Below are 27,082 nucleotides of genomic sequence, written 5' to 3'. Positions count from 1 at the left end.
TTTGCTGGGAAAAAAAAAAAATCAGATATTCTCTTACCTAAAGGCACAAGGTGAGAAACATGATCAGGCTGAGGGAGTCCTGGCCAGCAAGCTTAGTTCCTTGCCTTCTTGCTTTTACCTACTTTGCTTGATTGTGGGTTACTCTGAAAATTACAATAATTAATAATTAATAAAGCTCTGAGGCAAAACCAAAATCATATGTGAACTCAGAAGTAAGTGGCTGCAGGGAAATAAAATGGTGATATGAGGAATGAGTGAGCTGTGGACACTGAGGGCAAGCAATGGACTGGGAGGTCTGCCACCACGGCACTGAGGAGCAAGGACAGAGAACAGAGCTGGCAAAGAGAGAGTTAAGGGGAGACTGGGGCTAGACGGGAAACTCTGAGGAGGAGAAAGGCCTCCACCTGGAATGCTACTGCACACCCCTCTCTCTGCGTGAATGACTGGATGCTACCCCCAAATGCAACTCTTATTTTCTTGATGAGGCTGGATATTTTGTCTCCATGCTCATAAAAACATTCACTGTAACCTTCTGCTTTGTACAATGCTGCACCTTAAGTTCATGGGACTGTGCTAAGTGTACTCCTTGGCTCATGACATGTAATCACCCTTGGTCCTTACTTAGTCCTTCCTACTTGTGTTCCTTAGTTACATTACATAACAAACACTGCTAAGCCAATCTCACCCAAGAGTTAAAAAATAAAAAAAAAAAGTACCGGCGATACACACCTATCTGTGTGCTTACCTGTTATCATCTCACTTTGTGGCTTGCTAGGAGGCAGTTAATACCTTGAATTTGTATTTATCATTCCTACCCTTCATACTTCTCTTTTGCTTTATCCTATATATGTGTATATATAAATATATAATCAATATGTTTTTTAATTTTCCTGGTTATTTAACATCACATAGCTAAGAGTCACCCAAGTTGTGGCATGTGGCTGGAGTTCAGCTATTTCTCTGTGGTATGACATTCCATTGTGTGGATAGCCACAATTAATCTATTTTCTTGTCAAAAGTCATTGGTGTTCTTTTTTTTAATATCTAGAACAGAAATTCTATGAACAAACTCAATCTTTACAAACACAATTGAGAAAAATACCCTCAAAATACAGAAGAGGCAGATCTCAGTCACATATACAATGGATAAACAAATAACTAGGAGCTCTTTGGATAGTTAGACAAAGAATTTAACACATGAATAGGATTACTGAAGACTTAAAAAACTCTCTGTTTAAATAATTTGGGGTATATACAGTCAGTTGAAGTATATGAACAGCTATGAGAATAAATCTAAGGCTTCATTTTAAAAAGAGATAAAATGGAAACATCGTTTATTTATCATTAGTTAGGCCAGTGATCCATGACTGCATTTTGCTGAAAACTAATTTATCTTGGAAAAGTAGGGCGTGGCTGTCACAGACGAAACGAGGAAGAAAATTGAAGCAGTTCTTGTTATATTTGGGTCAAAATATAGTTTGATCTCAATTTTCTAGGTCATCTAGGTAAAACTTGTCCCTGGGATGGAAAGGCTCAGTAATTACTTTATTTCACACTGCTTTTTATGATGGAAAATAAGTACATATTGGTTTTCCTCTGAAGGAAACATAAAGTCCAACTTTGATCCATTTGAGCATTAATAGTGCATATATTATACATTAATTATTCATTCATTTTTTTAATCAACAAGATGTATTGAGCACTGTTTTACATGCAGAAGAAAGATATGTTCTGAAAAGAAATAGAACAAAGAAGGGAGAGAGGGTGGAAGGTCTGGGATAGCCTCTCTTAGAAGTGACATTGGAGGACATATAAAAAGGATAAAAGAGGTGGGTATTTTTTTTTTACATTTAAATTTATTAGCTTTTTTATAGGGGCTTTCCTGGTGGCTCAGTGGTAAAGAAACCGCCTGCCAATGCAGGAGATGCAGGTTCAATGATCCTTGGATTGGGAAGATCCCCTGGAGAAAGAAATGGCAACACACTCCAGTATTTTTGCCTGGAAAATCCCATGGACAGAGAAGCCTGTCAGGCTACATATAGTCCATGGGGTCACAAAAAAGTTTGACATGACTCAGCAACTAAACAACAACAAATAGTTGCTTTACAATGTTGTACAACAAAGTGGCTTAGCTACAAGTATACATATATCCAATCCCTCTTGTCCCTCCCTCCCACCTACCCCTATCCCACCTTTCTAGGTCATCACACAGCACCGAGTGATGTGCTAGACAGCGGCTTCCCACTATCTGTTTTACACATGGCAGTGCACATATTTCAATCCCAATTTCCCAATTTATACCCCTGTGCCCACACATCCATTCTCTACATCTGCATCTCTATTCCTTCCCTACAAATAGGTTTCAGTTCAGTTCAGTTCAATCGCTCAGTCATGTCTGACTCTTTGCCACCCCATGAATCACAGCAGGCCAGGCCTCCCTGTCCATCACCAACTCCCGGAGTTCACTCAAACTCATGTCCATTGAGTCAGTGATGCCATCCAGCCATCTCATCCTCTATTGTCCCCTTCTCCTCCTGCCCCCAATCCCTTCCAGCATCAGGGTCTTTTCCAATGAGTCAACTCTTCGCATCGGGTGGTCAAAGTATTGGAGTTTCAGCTTCAGCATCAGTCCTTCCAATGAACACCCAGGACTGATCTCCTTTAGGATGGACTGGTTGGATATCCTTGCAGTCCAAGGGACTCTCAAGAGTCTTCCCCAACACCACAGTTCAAAAGCATCAATTCTTCAGTGCTCAGCTTTCTTCACAGTCCAACTCTCACATCCATACATGACCACTGGAAAAACCATAGCCTTGACTAGACGGACCTTTGTTGGCAAAGTTAATGTCTCTGCTTTTGAATATGCTATCTAGGTTGGTCATAACTTTCCTTCCAAGGAGTAAGTGTCTTTTAATTTCATGGCTGCAGTCACCATCTGCAGTGATTTTGGAGCCCCCAAAAAAATAAAGTCTGACACTGTTTCCACTCTTTTCCCATCTATTTTCCATGAACTGATGGGACCGGATGTCATGATCTTCATTTTCTGAATGTTGAGCTTTAAGCCAACTTTTTCACTCTCCTCTTTCACTTTCATCAAGAGGCTTTTGAGTTCCTCTTCACTTTCTGCCATAAGGGTGGTGTCATCTGCATATCTGAGGTGACTGATATTTCTCCCGGCAATCTTGATTCCAGCTTGTGCTTCTTCCAGCCCAGTGTTTCTCATGGTGTACTCTGCATATAAGTTAAATAAGCAGGGTGACAATATACAGCCTTGACATACTCCTTTTCCTATTTGGAAAACAAATAGGTTTACTGTTCCTTTTTTCTAGATTCCACATATATGCCTTAATATGAGATATTTATTTTTCTCTTTCTGAGAGGTGGTTATTTAGAGGAAAATATTTTGAGGTAGAAAAAGACAAGCACAAAGATAGGAGCATCCCAGGGGCTCTGAAGAAAACAAGGGGTGTAGGAGGTAATGAGGAGGAGATGGTGTCAGAATGAACACTAGGTTCTTGCAGGACTTGGTGAGGACCCCAGGAGGTTTCTGAGCAGGAGAAAGAAGTGATCTAATTTCCATCTTCAGAGGCTCCCTTGGCCTGCCTTTACACCTGCGGTCAATGAAATGAAGGGGTGAAAGCAGAAGCAGGCAGACCAAGTAGGAGACTGCTGTATAGTCCAGAGAAGTGATGCCTACATTACTCTAGGTGATAAGAGATGCGACTGGGGATATTTTTTCAATGTAGAGACCACAGGGCTTGCAGATGGCTTAGTGAGGCATGGGAGATGGAGATTCACTTACAACCAACAGAGTCACCCATGAGGTCTCAGCAACTTTAACAGTCAACACCTAATCCCAAGAAGTGGGTTTTCTCAAAAAACCTCCACCTTTATAGGTTCCTGAGTGAGGTCAGAGCATCTGAGTGGGAACAGGAAGCACCCCAGAGGAGACAGCCACTTACTTATTTTCTGTGTTTCTTACTGCCCCTGCCCATGTTAGAAGCACTTAGAAGTGTACCTGTTTATTTAAGAATATTTGGAAAACAGAGAAAGAAGAAGAATAAAAACAACCATCCTTCCACCACTGAGCAATTGTAAAGCCGTGTTGACATTCAATGTAGGTTCCTCAGGCTTTGCAAATAGGCACTCACACTTACAATGATTCTCACATTAAAAAAATGAGAGCAGGATCACACTCCTTTGCAATTTTTTTCTTTTTAGCAATCTGACATCATCTCTATTTTGTCACTGATCCATTGCAGTTTTGCTTAAACTTGTCTCCTACCCAAAATTATCCTTATAATTTTTGAAACAAATATGAACTGGGAGATGATTTCACTCTCATTGATCTCTTAAAAATATGAAACTGATCTAACAGATTGACATTATTCTCCACTTTAGTCTTAAAAGGGAGGGCATTCAATCATCAGATGAGAGAATGGGGCCAGGGCTCTCTAAAGGGCCTTAAACTCTTCCACTGTATGACTTTCAGACTCAAGAATCTTGCTTTATATACATAGCGGGGCGGGGGGGGGGGGGGCGGGTGGGCGCGGTGGGGGCACTTCCCTGCTGGCTCTCAGTGGATAAGAATCCACCCGCCAATGCAGGAGACACAGGTTTGATCCCTGGTCCAGGATGATTCCACGTGCTGTGGAGCAACTAACCTTGTGCACCCCAACCACTGAGTCTGTGAGCCGCACCTACTGAAGCCCGCTCACCCTAGAGCCCACATGCCTCGGCTACTGAGCCCACGTGCTGCAACTACCGAAGCCTGCGTGCCTACGGCCTGTGCTCTGCAACAAGAGAAGCTGCCACAACGAGAAGGCCACGCACCACAACTAGAGAAAGCCTTGCACAGCGACGCAGCCAAAAACTAAAATAAAATAAATAAAAAAACAACCACAATGAAATTGTGGCATTTGCAGAGATGTGGATGGACTGTCATACAGAGTGAAGTAAATCAGAAAGAGAAAAAACAAGTATCGCATATTAATGCATATACTAATACATGGAATCTAGAAAAATGGTATAGATGAACTTATCCACAAAGCACAAATAGAGACAGACGTTGAGAACAAATGTATGGATACCAAGGGGGTAAGAGGTGGTGATGGGAGGAAATGGAAGATTAGGATTGACATATATACACTATTGATACTGTGTATAAAATAGATAAGTAATGAGAACTTACTATATAGCACAGGGGACTCTACTCCATGCTCTCTGGTGACCTAAATGGGAAGGAAATCTGAAAAAGAGGGAATATATGTGTGCTTATAGCTGATTCACTTGGCTGTACAGTGGAAACTAACACAACATTGTAAAGCAACTTTATTTCAATTTATAAAAACGAAAACACCCAAATTTGGTCTCTCCCATTTCTGTCTAAATCATAAACCCACATAAAAAGCATTTATTTTTAAAATGAGAAATTAAGAATGGATTTAAAAAAAAAAAAACCAACACCATATTCTGAGATGCTTTTAAGTCTAACAGTGTAAAACTTCCAGGCTCACAGCAGTTAGGCCTAAGGCCTCTTGGGTTCCTCATTTCCTCCCTTTACTCTAATAGAAGCCTTTTCTCCCACCCGAGTACTAAGTACTAACCTGCACCAACTGTGCTAAGCTTCTGAGATCAGATGAGATTGGGCACGTTCAGGGTAGTATGTCCATAGACTAGAAGGCTTTTCTAACAACCAAAGCTGCTAAGAGCCCAGGGCTCAGCTCTGTCATATGACCTTCCTGGTGGCTCAGATGGTAAAGAATCCACCTGCAATGCTAGAGACCTGGGTTCAATCCCTAGGTTGGAAAGATCCCCTTGAGGAGGGTATGGCAACCCCTTCCAGCATTCTTGCCTGGAGAATCCCCAGGGACAGAGGAGCCTGGCAGGCTACAGTCCATGGGGTCACAAAGAGTCAGACATGACTGAGAGACTAAGCACTTGAGTCGATCAGAGGCAGAGCTGGAAACAAGACAAAGTTACATTCCAGGACCTCAACCATAGGATGCCAGTAAGTCATTTCCCAATAAATGTTATTTCTTTATTAGTATTAGTATTAGTCTTAGCAGCATTATTTTATTCTTATATATGAAGACTTTTATACTCCCTTGTGCGTGCATGCATGCTAAGTCACTTCAGTCATGTCCAAAGCTTTGTGATCCTATGAACAGCCAGGCTCCTCTGTCCATGGGATTCTCCAGGCAAGAATACTGGACTGGGCTGCCATAACCTCCTCCAGAGGATCTTCCCGACCCAGGGATCAAACCCATGTTTCCTGTGTCTCCTGCATTGGCAGTCAGGTTCTTTACCATTAGTGCCACTTGGGAAGCCCTTTATACTCCCTTACTGATAAGAAAAAGTGATGCTGGCAGAGCCAATAGTGTTCTATAGCTCTGAAGATGTGGGCTTCTACTTTCCTTAATGATTTGTGGAATTTCACTGTTTGCCTTCAGTTCAGTTCAGTCGCTCAGTCGTGTCCGACTCTTTGCAACCCCATGAATCGCAGCACGCCAGGCCTCCCTGTGTATCACCAACTCCTGGAGTTCACTGAGACTCACGTCCATCGAGTCAGTGATGCCATCCAGCCATCTCATCCTCTGTCATCCCCTTCTCCTCCTGCCCCCAATCCCTCCCAGCATCAGAGTCTTTTCCAATGAGTCAACTCTTCACATGAGGTGGCCAAAGTACTGGAGTTTCAGCTTTAGCATTATTCCTTCCAAAGAAATCCCAGGGCTGATCTCCCTTAGGATGGACTGGTTGGATCTCCTCGCAGTCCAAGGGACTCTCAAGAGTCTTCTCCAACACCACAGTTTAAAAGCATCAATTCTTCGGTGCTCAGCCTTCTTCACAGTCCAACTCTCACATCCATACATGACCACTGGAAAACCCATAGCCTTGACTAGACAGACCTTTGTTGGCAAAGTACTGTCTCTGCTTTTCAACACGCTATCTAGGTTGGTCATAACTTTTCTTCCAAGGAGTAAGCGTCTTTTAATTTCATGGCTGCAATCACCATCCGCAGTGATTTTGGAGCCCAGAAAAATAAAGTCAGCCACTGTTTCCACTGTTTCCCCATCTATTTGCCATGAAGTGATGAGACCGGATGCCATGATCTTAGTTTTCTGAATGTTGAGCTTTAAGCCAACTTTTTCACTCTCCTCTTTCACTTTCCTCAAGAGGCTCTTTAGTTCTTCTTCACTTTCTGTCATAAGGGTGGTGTCATCTGCATATCTGAAGTTATTGACATTTCTCCCAGCAATCTTGATTCCAGCTTGTGCTTCTTCCAGCCCAGCGTTTCTCATGATGTACTCTGCATATAAGCAGGGTGACAGTATACAGCCTTGACGTACAGTCTGTTGTTCCATGTCCAGTTCTAACTGTTGCTTCCTGACCTGCATACAGGTTTCTCAAGAGGCAGGTCAGGTGGTCTGGTATTCCCATCTCTTTCAGAATTTCCCACAGTTTATTGTGATCCATGCAGTCAAAGGCTTTGGCATAGTCAATAAAGCAGAAATAGACGTTTTTCTGGAACTCTCTTGCTTTTTCAATGATCCAGCAGATGCTGGCAATTTGATCTCTGGTTCCTCTGCCCGATTAGCAGATGCCAACAGCCATCAGAAGCTGGTAGAGGCAAGAAAGGACTCTCCCTTAGAGCCTTCAGAGGAAACACAGTCCTGCCGACAGCTTTGTTTTAGGACTTTCAGTTACAAGAACTGTGAAGAAAACTGCTTTTTTTCTTAAGCCATCAAGTTTGTGTTAATTTGTAACAGCAGCTACAGGCAACTTATACAATCTTCCTTTTAATGTCCTGGGAAGCATATGTCTTAACCCTCAAGAACTCCTGAATGATCTTAGAAAGTGGTAGCCTCCCCCACAAGCTTTCTTGCCCTCAAAACACACAATTGAGATTGAATTATTCACAAGCCTGATAAATAGGACTTGGAGCTAAACCTAAAAGTAATTTAAAAAAATAAACCTAGGTGCCTTTTCTTGGACCTAATTATTGTGGAGTAAACCCTTTCCTGCTGCATCCAGGGATGCTTACAGACAGGCTGCTGTCATTAGGTTTCTCCTCCCCTCCTGTCATTGTCCCTACCTCCACGGCTGCAGGAAATTCCAGGGAAATGGGAAGAAAAGCAACAGTCTCTTCCCAGGGATCTTAAGGTAGCATACCTCATTCCCAGAGGACCCCATGTATCAGGAAGTCAGGAATAGCTCCTCCTCCCTGCAAAGGGTAAGGCTTTTCTATGGAGTCAGCAGAGACATACATGTTAGGAAGGTAACTCCATCTCACCTTGGTTCCAAATTCTCCAAGAAATTAATCCCACCAGCTCTTCCCTCTCCAACCCAGCATGGTCAAGGAAGAGCTCTAGGAGTTTAGGTTCTTGTGCTATGATGCAAAGTCTGTGCAAAACCTTCCTTATTTATTAATTTATCAACATCCTGCCCACATCTCTACCCAGTGATCTTTGAAGCACTAATGCATTCTGTACAAAATTTACAATTAAATTAGTTTTCCTGGTTTCATCCTTTCTTGTTATTTCCTGCCCAGTGATCACCAAACATCCTAACCTTTTGGAGTCTGTCTTTGATCTCTCCAGTGATGGGAGCTCCTCTGCCGGTACCACCTACATCTACTCTGCCACTGATTCTCTTCTCAGGTATTTTTTTCTAAAAATGCCAAGTTATCCTAGACCTAAGCTCAAAATCCATTTCTCATTTTTATTTCCTGGAACCCAGTGGCTGTTCCCTCACTTCTCATATCTAACTGGCTTTTTTCCCTGATGGGAATATCTTTACTAAAGTCTAAGCCCTTCTTCCTCACTGGAGCTTTTTGGCAGATCCTACTAGGAGATCAGAAAGCTAATTTTATACTCATTGATAGACCTTTCATTCTTTCCCTACCTAATGATATGAAGAGTAATGGCAACTTGAGCTGGTATGTCTTTCCTTCCTATAAATACAAAGCTCTTGAAATGAATATGGGAAAAATAATATGGAGGTGAGAGGATGGGGCTTGATACAAACCAGTGTGCCCTTACCCTTTCCCTTTCTTCCTCACAACCAGGAAGGTTGCATGAGGAGAGCTTCGCAAAGGAAGCAGACAGCAAAAGCAGTTCCTTTTCTTGATTTGCAACAGATACCATTTGCACAGGATAACCATGCACAGTAGATTTTGTTGAGATATGGGGGGCTAGGACCTGCTCTGCATTGTAATCCAGTGCACCAGATAATTGAGAGTAGACTTTTAGACCCCTTTCTTCAGAGCTCCTCAGCTCTTCCCACCATCTGTGGCCTTTTCTACCTAGGGTCCAGCATTCTGCCATATTTCTGGGCCCCGTCTTCTCTTCAGACCTTCTATATCCCTTCTTAAACACCTCCCACTAGCACTCTGAAAAAAAAAGTTTTAATTGGAGTCTAGGTTACTTTACAATGTTGTGCTAGTTTCTGCTGTATAGCAAAGTGATTCAGCTACACCTACACATATATGGCACCCCACTCTGGTACTCCTGCCTGGAGAATCGCGTGGACGGAGGAGCCTGGAAGGCTGTGGTCCATGGGGGTGCTAAGAGTTGGACACGACTGAGTGACTTCACTTTCACTTTTCACTTTCATGCATTGGAGAAGGAAATGGCAACCCACTCCAGTGTTCTTGCCTGGAGAATCCCAGGGACGGGGGAGCCTGGTGGGCTGCCGTCTATGGGGTCGCACAGAGTCGGACACGACTGAAGTGACTTAGCAGCAGCAGCAGCATACATATATCCGCTCTTTGTCACCACAGAGCACTGAGTAGAGCTCCCTGTGCTATCCAGAATATTCTCATTTGTTACCTATTTTATACATAGTATCAATAGTGTACATATGTCAATCTCAATCTCCCAGTTCATCCCACCACCTCCTTTCTCCCCTTGGTGTCCATATATGTGTTCTCTACATCTGTGTCTCTATTTCCTCTTTGCAAAGAGGTTCACCAGTACCATTTTTCTAGATTCCACCTATATGCGTTAATATACAATATTTGTTTTTTCTTTCTGACTTATTCTGTATGACAGACAGTCTCTAGGTTCATCCACATCTCTGCAAATGACACAATTTCATTCCTGAAATTATATTTTTTCCTATTGAAATACAGTTAATTTTATAATGCTGTGTTAGTTTCAGGTGTACAGCAAAGTGATTCAGTTCTATACACACACACACACACACACACATATATTCTTTTCCTATATAGGTCATTACAAAATATTGAGTAAAGTTCCTTGTGCTGTATAGTAGATCCTTCTTGTTTATCTATTTTCTGAATAGTAATGTGTACCTTCTATTCAGAGACTATCAAAGTGTCTTTATCTCTTTCTCATTCTATTCAAGTCATGCTCTGAGAGCTGTCATTTCACAGGCCAAATGGTTTATCAGGCAGTTTTGCTAAACAATGTTTCCTCCCCTACAAGGAATTCTGCCCCCAGGGTGTGCCTATTTCTCATCACTTCATCTTCATGTTTCTATGTTTGTGGAATATACAGTTCATTTCTCCCAACTTTTGTTGCTTCCCCCTCTTATGGCAGAATGAAGAAAAGGGAACCCTCAAAGTTTGGGACTGACTGACAGAAGCCAAGAAAGCAAAGAACTCAGTAGATGTGAGCTGTGAGATGTGGAGTGGTACTAAACAATGAAATTTCTCTTATCATCACCGTGAACACTCCGCACCAGGGGCCATAGATGGGCCTGGCTTACCATCCAGGTGGGCCAGGTGGTCTAGCAATTAACTCGCTGAGTCCTCCTACCTTCTCACTGAGCATGTGAATCCCAGGTAGGGAGGGAGGGAAGCTGGGAGGGAAAGAGGGAAGGAAGGAAAAATGGGAGAGAGGAGGATAGGAGGGGAGGAGAGAGGAGAAGGAAGGGAGGAAAGAAGGATGAAAGAGTGTCCAGAATTCTAGGGAGGCACTGAGCCCAGAAGAGAAAAACTGCACAGTAGAATAACATAGCTTTACTACTATGAAAATCCTGATGGGTTGTGAGAAGGAACTTTCCCTTTTCTGACATCTTGACATCCTGGGTCAGCAGGAAGAGAGTTCTGACAACAAATTCCCTGAGCAAAGCAGACAGGAGAGGACGCTGCCCCTTCCTGTTGCGAATTTGTACAAACTAAAAATCAGCAGGAGGCAGGATGAGCTTTGAGATCTACCTGCAGATCCCGACCTATGTTTAGCAGAGGTTCTTACATGGAACTCTCCCTTGGGTCACTGTGCCCTAATCCCACAGTGGCTCCTGCATGCCTCTTAAATTACCCAAATGTGAGAGGAAAGCTGGGCTGGAGAGTGGGGCCAAGAGTAGACAGGAATTGTCTCTACTCTATACAACTCTTCTGTAAATCTAAAGTTATTTCAAAATAAAAAATTAAATTAAAAATCAAAAGTGTCCTTCCAGGGCTAAAACATTGGATGCACACTGCACCCCAGATACCCGACCTGGTCCTCTATGACCTAACCAGCTTCTCTTTTTGATCTCATCTCCTAATTCTTTCCATCTTAGTAACTCTCTTCGCTGTCTTCCTGTTCCTTGAATCTCAGAGTCCTTGGTATGTAGGTTCTTTCCCCCTGGCATTCTCACATCTTCACAAGGCTGGTCCCACTGCTTCATCTGGGTTTCTGCTCTAGCACTGCCCCCCAGAGAAGCTTTCCTATGCAAAATAACACTCCATCTAATCCCTGTCACTCTGAATCCCTCAATTCTGCTTCATTTTTAAAATGACATCATCTTATAATTTTATATATTATTGTTTGTTCATTGTCTGTCTTCTCCATTTGACTTAAGCTCCATTAAAGCAGGAAATGTGTCTGTCTTCTTTGCTGCATCCAGAGCCTAGAAAAGTTCCTGCAGAACAGCTGTTTCATAAATATTTATTGACTAATAAATGAAAGAATGGAGACTTATGGGAAAATGAAGTGCCAGGAATGAGCATGATATCTGTGAAGAAGAGGAAGTTTGGGCTGGGGTGGTAGGCTTGCCCTGTAATATCCACTATAGTAATTTATAATGTCATAGGAACGTCTCTGGTGGTCCAGTGGCTAAGACGCCAAGCTCCCAATGCAGGGGGTCCAGGTTTGAATCCTGGTCAGGGAACTCGATCCTGCATGATACAACTAAGAGTCTGCATGCCACCATTAAAGACCCCACATGCATCACTGAAGACTGAAGGTCCTTTGTGCTGCAACTAAGGCCCAGTGAGGCCAAGTACATAAATAAATAAATATCTTCAAAATGTAATATATAATGTCATAAACCCCCATTCATCTTTTCTCAGGCAGATCCTCTCAGAGGATAGGTTCCATCAAAGGAAGGCAATAGGGATTCCCCTGGTGGTCCAGTGATTAAGAATCTGCCTTCCAATGCAGGGGACTCAGGTTCAATCCTTGGTCGGGGAACTAAGATTCCACATGCCTCAGAGCAACGAAGCCCACGTGCCTCAACTACTGAGCCCCAGGCCACAACTGGAGTGCATGCACCACAGCAAAAGACCCGCACGCCACAAGGAAGATGCAATAAACCAACCAAAAGAAATACAATGGAAAACAAGGGCATGGCTCAAGAAAGAGGATGGAGAAAACCAAACATGGGATACTAGGAGCCCCAGGGGAGGAAGGTCAATAGGACCCTCAGAATGATGGGTTCATGGAGCTGATCAGCCTACCGAAACTGAAAGATGCCTACAGCAGGGATTCATTCAAGGAGAACACATTGACAGACTATCTGATACGGGTAAATGTTTTTAAGAGGAGATTTAGATAATTCCCATGGACTACGAGATTGGATTACTAAAAGTACTTAGAAAAATAAGCAAATGAATAAAAGTACTCAAAACAATGAATTAGTTGCATATATATATATATATATATATGTGTGTGTGTGTATACATATGAAAGTGACAATGTTAGTCACTCAGTCGTGTCTGACTCTTTGCGATCCCATGAACTATAGCCCAACAGGCTCCTCTGTCCATGGAATTCTCCAGGCAAGAATACTGGAGTGGTTAGCTATTCCCTTCTCCAGGGGATCTTCCTGACCCAGGAATCAAACCCAGGTCTCCTGCATTGCAGGAAGATTCTTTACTGTCTGAGCCACCAGGGAAGCCCCTTGATACATATACATATCATGTTTTCTTTATCCATTCATCCCCTGATAAATACTTAGGTTATTTGTGTATTTTGGCTCTTGTGGGTACTGCTGGAATAAACATGAGAGTGAAGATATCTCTTCAATATTCTATTTTCAGTTCTTTTGGATATATACCAGAATTGGGATTGCTGGATCGTATAGTAGTTCTATGTTTAATATTTTGAAAAATTAGTTTTATACTGCTTTCCACAGTGGATGCACTAATTCACAGTTGCACTAACGGCGTGCAGGGTTCCCTTTTCTTCACATCCTCGTCAACACTCATCTCTTGTCTCCTTAATGACAGCCATTCTACTAGGTGAGAGATGACATCCCATTGTGGTTTTGATTTGCATTTCTCTGATGATTAGTGATGTTGAGCATCTTTTCATTTACCTCTTGGCCATGTGTATGTCTTCTTTGGAAAAAATGTCTGCTCAGTTTCCCTACCCATTTTCAAATCTGATTTTTTTTCTTTCTATTGAGTTGTGTGAGTCCTTGTATAGTTTGCATATTAACCCCTTAATGGATGTGTGGTTTGCAAGTATTCTCTCTCATTCATAGATCGCCATTCCGTTTTGTTGATGGTTTCCTCTGCTGTACAGAAGCTTTTTCATCGGATGTAGTCCCACTTGCTTATTTTTGTTTTCGTTGCCTTTGCTTTGGTGTCCCATACAAAAATATCATTGCCAAAAGCCAGGTCAAGGAGCCTACCAAAAATCACCAAGAGTCTCTTTCATGCTAGAGCAATGGAAAACTTTCCTACTCCCATCTTATTTTGTCTCACAGCAGCTCCACACTCAGAGGACCCCTTCTGGTTCTTGAAAAACTATTCTTTCAGTTTCTGTGATGTTCTCCTGGGATGTTACTTTGTTGGTGACAGTAAGTGATAGGCTGAAAATAGCCTCCCAAATATATCTGTGTCCTAATCCCCAGACTCTGAATATGTTACTTTATGTGGCAAAAGTGACGTCATGGGTGTGATTAAGTTAGGGATCTTGAGATAGAGGAGATTTTCCTGGATTAGCTAAGTGAGCCCTAAATGTAATCACAAGTGTCCTTATGGGAGGGAAGGAAAAGGGGATATGACTACTAAAGAATATGGTGAAGTCACAGCTCAGCAAGATGCTACACAGCTAACCTCAAAGATGGGAAAAAGGACCACGAGCCAAGGAGTGCAGCTCTAGGAGCTAGAAAAAACAAGGAAACAATTCTCCCCTAGAGCCTCTCCACCCAAGGAGTACGAGCCAGCAGACAGTATGGTTTAAGCCCAGTGACACTGATTTGAGACTTTCGACCTCCAGAACCAAAAGAGCCTAACTGTGTATTCTTGCCAACACCATGTCTGCAGTAATTTGTTAGAGTGCAATAGGAAACCAGTACTTGGAGTCACCCTGTGGCTTTCTCTTCCCCTGTAAGTCCTTTAAACTCTAAGTGCTACAGGGCTCAGCCCTGAGCTGACATAACCTTTCCCATTACACTTTCCTCCCTGATGCTCTAGTTGATTCCCTCCCCCAACACACAAACTGTTGAATGAATTGATGAATCAGCTCCCTTAAGTGCTAGCTGACAGCAGGCTTTCATATCTTGACCTTGGGGAATAGGAAGTCCGGTTTTTCCAGAAATATTTGGCACTAACTTGTAAAGGGATCTTGAGTAAGTCACTTTACCTCTCACTGTTCACTTGTTCCCCATGAGATATCGCTCACTTTCCCATCCTGAAATGGATGGACCACGTGCCTGTGAAGGAAGGCAGTCAGTCAAAAGAGCCTCAACCTCACAAATACAAGACGTCTGTCTGCAGGCGCTTCCTGTACAACGACTGTATTTATTCTAGAACCTAGAATTAGATTTAAGAATGCTCCCAGGAGGGCCCCATGTTCTTCTGCCATCTGGGATCTTAACTGCCTGAGCTGGAGCCATGGGGATGAAAAACAGCACCGTTTCTGGAGTCCAGAGCTGCTTGTCCTTGAAAATTTCTGCCACCCAATTCCCTAGTCAAAGGGCTCAGTATTGAGACATTCCTGGTAAATCTTGAATGACATGGTCAGGATGCTGCCCAGCTCACCTAACACGCCACAGGAAAAAACAAAACAGGAGGAAAGTCTTTGACAAAGGGCACTGGTGTGAGAATGAGTTAGTGCTTTGAGAGAACAGCGGGTTGCACACGTGGCCATGTTGAGGGCACGTCATCATGAAAAGGGGAGGTGAGAAACCCCCAGCTCAGCATGGCAAGGCACGCTGGAGGCCTTAGGTGGATGGGTTGCATTATCTGCCAAAGATGGATTTGCGAGCGCAGAAACTTTTCACTTTAGGTGGGATGTGCCTAAAGGATGCATTGCTAGAAAACTCCGTTTGAGAAAATGTTAATTAAAAAGGAGACACAGACATTTTGGACACAGTGGGGTAAGGAGAGGATGGGATGATATGAGAGAACAGCATTGAAACATATACACTACCATAAGTAAAACAGATAGCAAATGGGAGTTCGATGTATGATGCAGGGAACCCAGTCAGTACCCTGTAACAACCTAAAGCGGTGGGGTGGAGATGGAGGTGGGGGGGGTCAAGAGGGAGGGGACATATGTGGACCTAATGCCAATTCATGTTGACGTATGGCAAAAACCATCACAATATTGTAAAGTAATTATCTTCTAATAAAAAAAAAGATACTTTCCTTTTTTTCTTCTTCTAATCCTGCAAATATCTGTTCCTGTATTTAGACCCACTGCTCTGACTGTATAAAAGGGAGACCTCAAGTATGTAAAAGATCAGCCCTGCTGAGCATCCCCTGATAAACATCAGCAGGATCTTAGGGATGCAAGCCAGGAAGCGGGTTCTTTGATGTCTGGCCTGCCAGGTGTGGCTTCTGCTGCTCTGTGTATCCGTATGTTTGGATGGAATTAAGCTGCTTGGTTTGTGGATAGCCTAAAACTCAGGCTTGATAAGGTCTTCAGTCTAGGACTTTTGGATCATTGATTTCAAGTTCCTATGACCTGAATGCAATATGTGAGCCCCTTGTGTTCATGGAGACCTGATTTCCAATTTTGAATGTTTCAGTTCCTACCTTCCCACACCAAAGCCTCTCCCCAGAAGTAATAACCTTTGTTTCCCAAGCTTTGGGAGGCATTGAGCCACTTCCAAATGGTGGTGGGGGTGGGGGGAGGGGGAGGCAGAGGAGTTAAAATAACTTAATGGTTTTGTGCTGAGAACAGGCCTTCTATTCCCTGAAAGATTCCTGGGAAAAAGACAAACAATTTGAAGTCCTGCTCAAAATTAGCTCCCATACATCATCTTGTGCTCGTGCTCAGTCACTCAGTTATGTCCAGTGACTGGACATAACTTTGTAACCCCATGGACTATAGCCCACCAGGCTCCTCTGTCCATGGGATTTCCCAGGCAAGAATACTAGAGTGGGTTGCCATTACCTTCTCCGGGGAATCTTCCCAACCCCAAGGATCGAACCTGAGTCTCCTGCATTGGCAGGTGGGTTCTTTACCACTGAGCCACCTAGGAATGATAAATTCATTAGGGTAAAGACATTCTCTCCAGAGCATACAGTCTAGTAGGTTTTTTGTGAATTACTTTGTACAGATATTCACTCATTCATTTATTCAGTGTGTATTTATTAGCTTTCAAGGCAGAGGTACATAAGTAAATGGGGGTCACAGTGCTCAGGGCAAGGGAGTCTCGGCTTGAGCTTCCTGGAAGGCCTGGACATGGTGGGGACTTTGAATGGCACACTCAATGACATGAAAGCAATAGGCGCTGGAGAGGAAGAAGGTGGAGAAGACAGGAGGAGAATAGGAAAGCACCCAGTTGATGGCATCTTCCTAGAGCCATGGCATCTACTGTGTGCGGATGAACGACATTCTTAAGTTTGTTTCCATTTGCTGAAGCTGCTCTGTAATATCAATAGGCCCTGATGCAGGTAAGTTGCCTGGTTTATGGATACACCAAAAACTTAGGAATCTTGGTTAGTTTTCAGATCTACAAGCAGGGCCTCTGGATCATTTGTTTCAAGCTCGTGTGACCTAAACACAGTCCATGACCCTCTCTACAATGAGCGCTCCATGAAGGCAGGGACCAGCTCAACAAATGCAGATGGTACTCTGTGTCCACTTCCCTGTGACTCTTCTTTAAGGTAAGATCCATGTTCTTTTCCACACCTCCAGCAGCTCCGGCTCTGGCTCTGCATCCTTGCCACCCTCTGTCTCATCCTTGGCCACTCGTGGCCATCCACCATGGCCTGGCTGCTCCTTATCACATGTTCACTCACCACAAGATTTTGTATTTCCCCTACCATGAAAATTCTTCCCTAAGACTTCAATAATTTTCCCACTCAGGTCTCAGTCCCAATGTCTCTTCCTGGATTCACACTTTTGGAAATGGCTCTTCCCCTGAGAGCAACTGGGAAGACTGGTAAAGATAGAACTGCATCTCTGTGGAAGCAGCAAAAAGCTACCAAGGCTTAGAACTGCAGGTCTAAGAGGGAAATGTGGCTATAGATGAGTCTGGCATCCGGAACCACTGTTTCTCAGAGGCATACAAGAATTTTGAACGTGGAAGTTGAGTACCTGACAAGCTGAGCAGAGTTCACATACCGAGAAACTAAAGATCATTTAAGAGTATATTCTTTCAGATACACGCCGCTGTTCATTGCAACACTATTTGAGTATCCAGGACATGGAAACAACCTAAATTTCCATCAACAGATGAATGGATAAAGAAGATGTGGTGCATATATATAAATGAAATATTACTCGACCATAAAAAGAATGAAATAACACCATTTGCAGCTACACGTATAGGACCTAGAGTTTATGATACTAAGTGAAGTTAGAGAAAGACAAATATCAAATGATATCACTTTTGTGGAATCTTTAAAAAACAAGGATACAAAAGAACTTATTTACAAAACAGAAATAGACTCACAGACAGAAGACAAACCTATGGTTACCAAAGGGGAAAGGGAAGAGGGAAAAATTAGGAGTTTGGGCTCAGCATATACAGATTACTATATATAAAATAGATAAACAACAAGGACCTACTCTATAGCCCAAGGAACTATACTCAATGTTTTGCAATAATCTGCAAGGAAAAAGAATCTGAAAAAGGATAGATATAGATACAGATACAGAAAATTGAATCACTTTGCTGTACACCTGAAATTAACATGACATTGTAAATCAATGATACTTCAATTAAAAAATAAAATTAAAAGAGAGAAATTATAGGCTTCCTTCATTCAATTAAAAATAATTAATAAAAAAATTAATAAAAGATAATAATTTCTACTAACCCACAGTGATGAGCAGGACGTATCAACAAATCAGTCTTTTTATGTTTCTTCCTTAAAACATACACTGCTACTTTATGAATAGTTTTTAAGAAAGAAAGAGAGGGGAAAACACTATGGGCTTCAGAGGCTGCTGAGGAGGAGGGGTCTAGGAAATATCCTGAGCTATTAGTTACTTTGGGAATAAGTGTGAACCAAGAGACCAGGCTTCACAAGATCTGAAGGTCAGCTTCAAATAATTTAAATCCGTGATTCAATTAAGGCAATCTGGAATTATGAGTGTTTGTAATTTAGATGCCTGCCAGAAGCAGTACATCCTCTCTGGAAGACTATAACAGCATTAAAAGTCCCAAATTAGCTCTCTATATTTTCATGTATAATATCTGGCACTTATTAAAACATAATTAGATGGTATGGTGATGGATGGAAACTAAATTTTTGGTGGTATGTACACTGTAGTATAGAAGCAGAAATATAATGTGCATGTGAAACATGTAATTTAATAAATCAAAGCTACCATATATATATATATATACACACATATAAATATAATTAGCCATGTAGGAAGATAAAGCATGACCAAAAATAAAGGGAAAAATAGAAACAGACTTACAACAGGTCCATTTAATAAAGCAGATATAAATGTTAAAGTAACCATGATAAAAATATTTAAGAATGTAAAAGGATTAAGAATTTTGATGAATAAGTGGAAATCATGATTCAAAACTATAAAAGATGAACCAAATATAAATTCTAATATGGAAAACTACTATGACTGAGATTAACACCATATTGGATGGGTTTAACATTGGATTCAACATTTAAAAAAGAAGACAATTTATAAAGTAAAAGCCAGGCCAAAAAATGTATACTTAGAATGAAAAACAGACAAAAAGAGAATACAAAAAATAAAAAACAAAAAGGACATGGTGAAAAGTTCTAACACAGTCAAACTTTTGTCCCAGATAGGAAAGACAGAAGGAATGGGGCAAAAGTAATGCTTGAAGAGATATTACTTAGCTGATGAGAACCCATGGCTGTGTGTATGTGTGTGTGTGTGTGAGAGAGAGAGAGAGAGAGAATTTCCATGGCCGTGGGGCTTCCCTGATGGTCCAGTAGTTAAGAATTCACCTTCCAATGCAGGGGACATGGATTTGATCCCTGGTAAGCAAATTAAGATCCCACATGACTTGGGGCAATTAAGCCCATGCTCCTTGGAAGAAAAGTTATCACCACTCTAGACAGCATATTAAAAAGCAGAGACATTTCTTTGCCAACAAAGGTCCATTTAGTCAAAGCTATGGTTTTTCCAGCAGCATGAATGGATGTGAGAGTTGGACTATAACGAAAGCTGAGTGCTGAAGAATTGATGCTTTTGAACTGTGTGGTGTTGGAGAAGACTCTTGAGAGTCCCTTGGACTGCAAGGAGATCCAACCAGTCCACCCTAAAGGAGATCATTCCTGAATATTCATTGGAAGGACTGATGCTGAAGCTGAAACTCCAATACTTTGGCCACCTGATGCGAAGAACTGACTCATTTGAAAAGACCCTGATTCTGGGAAAGATTGAAGGAGGGAGGAGAAGGGGATGACAGAGGATGAGATGGCTGGATGGCATCACCAACTGAATGGACATGAGTTTGAGTAAACTCTGGGAGCTGGTGATGGACAAGGAGGCCTGGCATGCTGCAGTCCATGGGGTCGCAAAGAGTTGGACTCGACTGAGCGACTGAACTGAACTGCAATTACTAAGCCCATGCTCCACAAGAGAAGCCCCCATATGCCGCAACTAGAGAAAGCCAGCACAGTCAAAAAAAAAAAAAAAAAAAATTCTATGGCTGTGCAATAACATACAGGAGAAAGGCTATATTGATCTCAGGATTTTAGCCCCCATCCAAAGTCCACCCCCACCCCCCAGTCATGAGAGTCACCCACGTCTCCCTCCTTTCCTTCTCTCAGTCTGGGATGTTTGCTGTGGGAGTCAATAGTGCTCTCCACCAGAATTTCTGGTTCTCCTTCTAAGCACGGTAGGATTGAACTTCCCTGTCCCCTGGAAGTCAGATGTGAGCAGGTGCCTTGCCTTGGAAATGACATGTGACCATCGCTTGTCCTAAGGATAAATTCAACATATGTTCTTGTCTCCTTTTCTCACTGTCAATATAGAGCCTCCATTAGCCCTGTTTCCAGGTGATCACAGAGGCAGAGCTTGCTGCTGATCTGTGAGGAACACTTTACACACATGAGAAACCCGTACTGTTTGAAGCCACTGAAACACTGGGGTTGTTGCCACCATATAACACAGCCTACCCAGGCACCATATAACACTGCCTTTTCCATCTCAACCTCACCATTTCCTTCCTCTTTCAACCCAAGCCATCAGGAGATCTTTTCCTTCTTTAATTTAGGCAATAGAATCTTTCTTTCCCTTTAGGACCTTTTCTATATATATATTCCTTTAAAAAAATGATAGATTTGGCTGCATTGGGTCTTAGTTGAGGCATGCAAGCTGAGTCACCCTGTGGTATATGGGATCTTAGTTCCCTGACCAGGAATTGAACCTGCATCCCCTGCACTGAAAGGTGAATTCTTAACCACTGGACAAACTAGTGAAGTCCCTCTATTCTTATTTCCTATTCCTCTTTACTGAAGGTGGACATCTCTTTAATGTCTAAGAATGCACCTTTTATCTACTTCCTTTGTTACAGATAGCTGTAGCTTGACACAGCCATGGAAATGTCTCAGGCAAATGACTAAAAATCTTAACCTTAGGGAAAAATCTAACTTCCTCATCTCTCTGGCTGTCTGAAGCCCAGCCTTCTCTGAACTTCAACCATTCTGCAGCAGTTCTGGTTGCCACTGCTGGCAGATGGAGAGGAGCTGCTCCAGGTTTTGCGTGCGTGGGGAATTCAGCCAGAGGATCCTACTGGCAGATGCCTCAGTCAGTTAAGGATTCTGGGCCATCACCTAGCAGGGTGCTGGCATGTGATAAATGTAAACAAACAAACCACAGGCTTTGGACAATAGCTTGAGAACTGTATGAAAACAAAGAAGAAATCTAAAAAAGAGGGGACAGATGTATACATATAGCTGATCCACTTTTCTGTACAGCACAAACTAGCACAGCATTATAAAGCAACTATCGTTCAGTTCAGTCGCTCAGTCACGTCCAGCTCTTTGTGACCCCATGGACAGCAGCACGCCAGGCTTCCCTGTCCATCACCAATTCCCGGAGCTTACTAAAACTCATGTCCATCCAGTCAGTGATGCCATCTAACCATCTCATCCTCTGCCAGCCCCTTCTCCTCCTGCCTTCAATCTTTCCCAGCATCAGGGTCTTTTCCAATGAGTCAGTTCTTTGCAACTATACTTCAATGAAAATTTTATTAATGTAAAAAAAAAAAAAAGGTGATTTTTTTTTCAAAAAGGATTATACTATAAGCACCATTTTATAATCTAATATTTTAAATGTGAAAATATACTATGGCCACTTCAATGTGATTAAATATTCTTCTACTGTAAAAAAAAAAAAAAAAGAAAACTGAGAAGAAAGAATCCTTCTTATGATGGCCTGGTTGTGTGGTGAGCATCCTGTTCTGTGAACAAGGACAGAGGCTGAAGCAAAAGGCTTCATCTGTTGTTTTTTTTTTTAATGCCCGAAATTAGCAGCCTGGATGTGTATCTAGATATGAAAGGGCATTCCTCTCGGATCAGCAAGGGTGAAGGAAATCCTCTCTGATTTGCCAGAGAAGATGATTTTGTGTTTGTCAAGTATTGAGTTTTTAAAAGCTCCAGTGGGTCTCTGAATTCTAGTGCTTACAGTTGCTAAACACACAGACCCATTTTCTACAAACAAGAGGATAATGAAAGGCTTCTGTCCTTTCCAGGCACGAGGATGAGTCACTGAGGGCGTCTGAGGAAGTCCACTCTCCTCGGGGGACAGGTGGAGTTCCTCCCCCGAAGGGAACTGGTCCCTGCTGGGCTCAGGTGGCTGTTTTCTGCCTACAGTTCTATATCCCACCTCCCAGCACTCAGTCTCTGAATGCCCCACAGCAGGAACCCTGCTCTTTCCACACAAAAGTTCAAAATCCCCTTTCTTTCTCTCTTCCCCACACGGACCTAGCAGCAATTTATCTCCACAGCATGCCACAGCTGGAGTGCAGGAGGGGTTCTGACTCTGAGGAGGGGCAGCTGTTTTAGTCCCCTGCCCTGGAGAACACTCTGGCATCCTTACCTCCATGGGGCCACATCATGCCTCTTCCTGTAACACTCAACAGTTGGTGAGGATGGTGGCTCAGTTCTCCAGGCAGAACTGCAACAGCTGCCATTCGATGAACTATTTTAAAACATACTGGTGTTTCTTAGAGGCAGGGAGGTGAGACCGGTAGATTTCTTTGGAATCCGGGAAGAAAATGAAATGTGGTCTGTCTGCCCAGCACCAGCCGTGTTCGTGGGCAGAGCAGGTGGCTGCCTATATGTTGGTCTGTGAAGGGTGCCAGGAAGATTCCCAGCCAATAACCCAACCCTCCCCGCAAGCACCCAACTGGTCCTGAGATGCTAAAATCTACCATCCTTCATTCCGTCATCCTTTCCTTTACAGGGTTCCCTCCTTCTGCGTCCTCTTTACAAATGCAAGGAATTTTAGGAAGCGAAGATCCTTTCTCCTTAACTCTGTTCTGGACTGAATTGTGTCCCTCCAAATTCATATGCTGAAGCTCTAACTCCCAGAACCTCAGGATGTGATGGTGTTTCAAGAATGGGCTTTCAGGGAGGTAATGAACGTTAAATGAGGCCATGTGGGCGGGCGCTATCCAGTCTGACTGGTGTCCCTGTAAGAAGAGGACATTTGGAGATACAGAAAGATGCCAGGGATGTGCATGAACAAGGACAACATGAAAAGGCTGCCAGAGGGTGGCCATCCCCAAGCCTAGGAGAGAGGCCTCAGGAGCCTACCCTATCTGCACCTTGATCTTGGACTTCCCGCCCCCAGAGCTATGCAAAAATAAATCTCTGCTGTTTAAGTCGCTCCATCTGTGGTATTTTATTACGGCAGCCCTAGAAAATGAATACAGTCCTTAATGTAAATTAGTTTATCCACAGAAACAGATTCACAGACATAGAGAATAGACTTCTGGTTGCCAAGGGGGAGAGGTGGTGGGGGAGGGGGATGGATTGAGAGTTTGGGATTAGCAGATGCAAACTATTACATGTAGGATGGATAAACAGCATGATTCGACTGTACAGCACATGGAACTACATTAAATATCCTTTTCCATAGTGGAAAAGAATATGAAAAAGAATATATATATATATATAACTGAGTTACTTTGCTGTACAGCAGAAATTAATACAATATTGTCAATCAACTATACTTCAGTAAAATACATTTTTAAAAAATCCCTAAATTAGTTTATCCAACTCTCTTCTCTTTGCCAACTCATCGAGGTTTGGAGTGGAAAAGGGAAATAGGATCTTCCCCAGAAGAGAAGGTCTGGAGAAGATTCCCAAAGGATTATAAGGGAGTTGAGCAGGTGGGAGGCTGATGTCTTGGACTGGACGGAGGGAAAGATAAAGTGTCACCCCAGAGCTTAGACGCAAACGTAATACCATTGAGTCCCACTGAAGACAAACACCTTTGTCTTCCCAAGTTTGCTGCATCTGACCGTGTACATCTCACTGGCTCCCCCACAGTGTACGGCTCACCCTCCTTCTCCACCCAGCCCCCACCCCAGTCTGGGTGATCTGCACTTCCCCAGGAACAAAGAGACAAACCACCCTCCAACCCATCAGGTTTGCATTGCAGCCTGCTGAAGTGCAGCTGGGCCACCCTGAGAGCCAAGGCTATGTCTTAGTCCTTCTGTAACCAAGCAGCACCCTATAGGTCCTTCTAAGGGCAGACCCCTTCTCCTGCCTCTTATTTGTAGAAAAGCTTTTGTGTCCTGGACCTACCCTTAGCCACAAAAAGCTGGCTCAGGATTTGAGGACTGGAAGCATATGAGCATGTAGTAATAGTATCAAAAGGTGGCGTTGGGCCAGGAGAACTGGTAACAATTTAAGTAATCGATCACCCATATAGCAGAATCACAGAATCTTGAGTTCTTCCCTGAAGGACATAGATAACAATGTCTGATACACATTCCTAATTAGAGGGAAGAAATTAACTACATGATGACCATGAGCACATAGCCCCCAGGCTCCTGGAGCCTGGGGATTGATGATGTTACCTCTGTGACACCACCCTGTGACCTCGCCAACCAATCAGAGAACTCTGCTCCCTGTGCAGTCTCCCTCATCTTACCTTTAAAAACTCTTCCCTGAAATCCATCAGGGAGTCCGAGCCTTTTGAGCACTAGCTGCTCTGTACTCCTCGCTTGGCGCCCTGCAGTAAATGCCGCACTTTCCTACACTACAACCAGGTGTCAGTAAGTTGGCTTTACTGCACAGGTGAGAAGGCTTCCCGGGTAGTGCTAGGGTAAAGGCTCCGCCTTCCAATGCAGGCAGACGCAAGAGATGCGGATTCGATTCCTGGGTTGGGAAGATCTCCTGGAGAAGGGAATGGCAACCCACTCCAGTATTCTTGCCTGGGAAATATTCCCTGGATGAGTGGAATATCTGCTGATTGAGTCAATATGACCTGCTTTATTTCTTGCCAAAGTGAGGTCTGGATTAATTCAAAGCACATTCAAGGACTTAACTCCAAATATCCTTTAAATTACAGCCTGAAGATCATCAGTGACCTGGCCACCCATCTGGCCAGTTTCCTCCTGTATTGATCAAGAGTTAGGATGGCTGCTCAGCCGGCCCGCCTGCAACAGAAATTTGGTCACAACTGTGTTCGGAGCCACCCAATGTAGGCCCTTCACTGTAACAATAATCTGAAGGGGTTCTTCAACACGGGGCTTCCAGTCACAGCAACAAAGCTAATTACTAAAGGCAGGGTATACCTTTTAATAAAGGTATCATAAGAGTACAGTCACACACACACACAACACTTCAATGCTAAAGAACAGGCGATCACGAAGTGGTGTGGTTTTGGATACAGTTCTGATTCAGCCCCTGGATGAGGCTTTGTCCTCCTCCTTCAGTGAGGCCAGGGCTGGCTCAGAAGGTCCCAGCGCTTGGTTTCCTACTCTATTCTATCTTGAAATTTTTTATAATTTTTGAACAAGGAACCCCACCCTTTCACCTTGCACTGGGCCTCACAAATCACATCCCTGGTCCTGAGAGAGGCCTCAATGTTTTTCTGTGTATGCGTGTTCAGTTGTGTCTGACTCTATGCGACCCCATGGACTGTGGTCTGTCAGGCTCCTCCGTCCATGGGATTCTCCAGGCAAGAATACTGGGGTGGGTTGCCATTTCCTCCTCCAGGGGATCATCCTGATTCAGGGGTAGCACACGACTCTTCTGTGTCTCCTGCATTGGTAGGCGGATTCTTTACCACTGAACCACCTGGGAAGCCCTATCTGTGTATGAGCTGATATATAAATTAAATTGTAGAGAATTCTCAGACTTGGGGTCTGTAACTCGGAAGCGCACCCGGGGGTTTCCTCGGTGAGGAAGGAGCACTGACCTGAACGCGGGCGCCTCCTGCTCTAGGAGGGCCCGAAGCTGCAGTGACTGCGTCCAGTGGGGTAGCTAACCAGGAATCATGCTCAAGGCCACAGTCAACAGAGAGGGTCTGGCAAGAGGCCTGCCCAGCAGCCGCAGAGAGTCTCGCTGTCACTGGAGGGCCAGGGTGAGAAGCCAGGAAGTTTGGTGCAAAACTGCTGCAGGACTCCTGGGAGCAGTGCGCAGACCCCATGGAGCAGGAGCTGCCCGAACCTGGTGGAAGGGTTCAGGGACCCGATCAACGGGGCTGGGCTTAGGAGCCGACTCCCTTTCCCGCTGAGAAACCGGAAGAAAACTGATAGCAGGCAACTCAGGAAGGGAGAGGACGGGATCTCTGTAGAGCCCCTTAGGGCCTGCCGGAAAAGGATCTAACCTCCTGGGTTAACTAGCGCCCTCTGGCGACCGGTGCGGAAGAACCCAAACTTGTTACGGTGGAGCTGGTGGCCAGGAAGAGCCCAGTGACAGAGCCAACAGGTACATGTCTTTATGCGAAATCTCGAATTTCTATCAACAGCATCTCCGTTGCTCTAGCTGTATCTGCTCTTATTTGCTGCAAATTTTGGCCAAATGGTCATCTTCAGTGTTTGTACTGCAAACTTCTCTCCCCAGCGGGGTAAAATCAATCTTTGTCCTCCTCTCCCTTCCCCTCTTTTTCTCTGTCTCCCTTTCCCTCCCTGCCCCAGATCTTGTTGGCAATGAATTGTAGCCTGATGGCTACCGGGAAAATCTCTTGACTCACAAGACCTGTGTCCACCCACAGAGTGTCCCGTGCTCGTCACAACCACCCACTTGGCTGGAGCAGCTGGCTTGAAAACTGCCCACCTTCTCCTCGTTGGGGCTTGCTGTTCAACCATTTCATGTCCATGTGTGTTATATATTCACTCCCAATGCAAAGACTTGCTTTGTATAAGAAATACAAATAGAGACACATGCATTATATTCTGGATTTATTCTCTAAGATTCCTGCCAGAATCTATTATAAATAAACCAAAATCTGATGGATAAAAATCTCCCTGAAAATTGTCT

At 43.5% G+C, this 27,082-nt stretch overlaps 1 long non-coding RNA gene across 1 annotated transcript in view; it reads right to left on the bottom strand.

Moving 5' to 3' along the window:
* LOC123333122 overlaps window positions 1-25,765 on the bottom strand; it is a 30,974-nt gene extending 5,209 nt beyond the window's left edge. Inside the window, exons 1-3 of the long non-coding RNA XR_006550269.2 lie at window positions 24,747-25,765; window positions 5,192-5,248; window positions 38-143 (exon numbers count right to left, since the gene is read on the bottom strand). This is a non-coding gene — a long non-coding RNA (uncharacterized LOC123333122). The remainder of the gene's footprint in view (window positions 1-37; window positions 144-5,191; window positions 5,249-24,746) is intronic.
* Between the last annotated feature and the right edge of the window lie 1,317 nt (window positions 25,766-27,082).

This window comes from Bubalus bubalis, chromosome 4 (assembly GCF_019923935.1).
Source record: "Bubalus bubalis isolate 160015118507 breed Murrah chromosome 4, NDDB_SH_1, whole genome shotgun sequence".
NCBI classification, from domain to species: Eukaryota; Metazoa; Chordata; class Mammalia; order Artiodactyla; family Bovidae; genus Bubalus; species Bubalus bubalis.
This window is presented reverse-complemented; position numbering and strand designations above follow the sequence as displayed.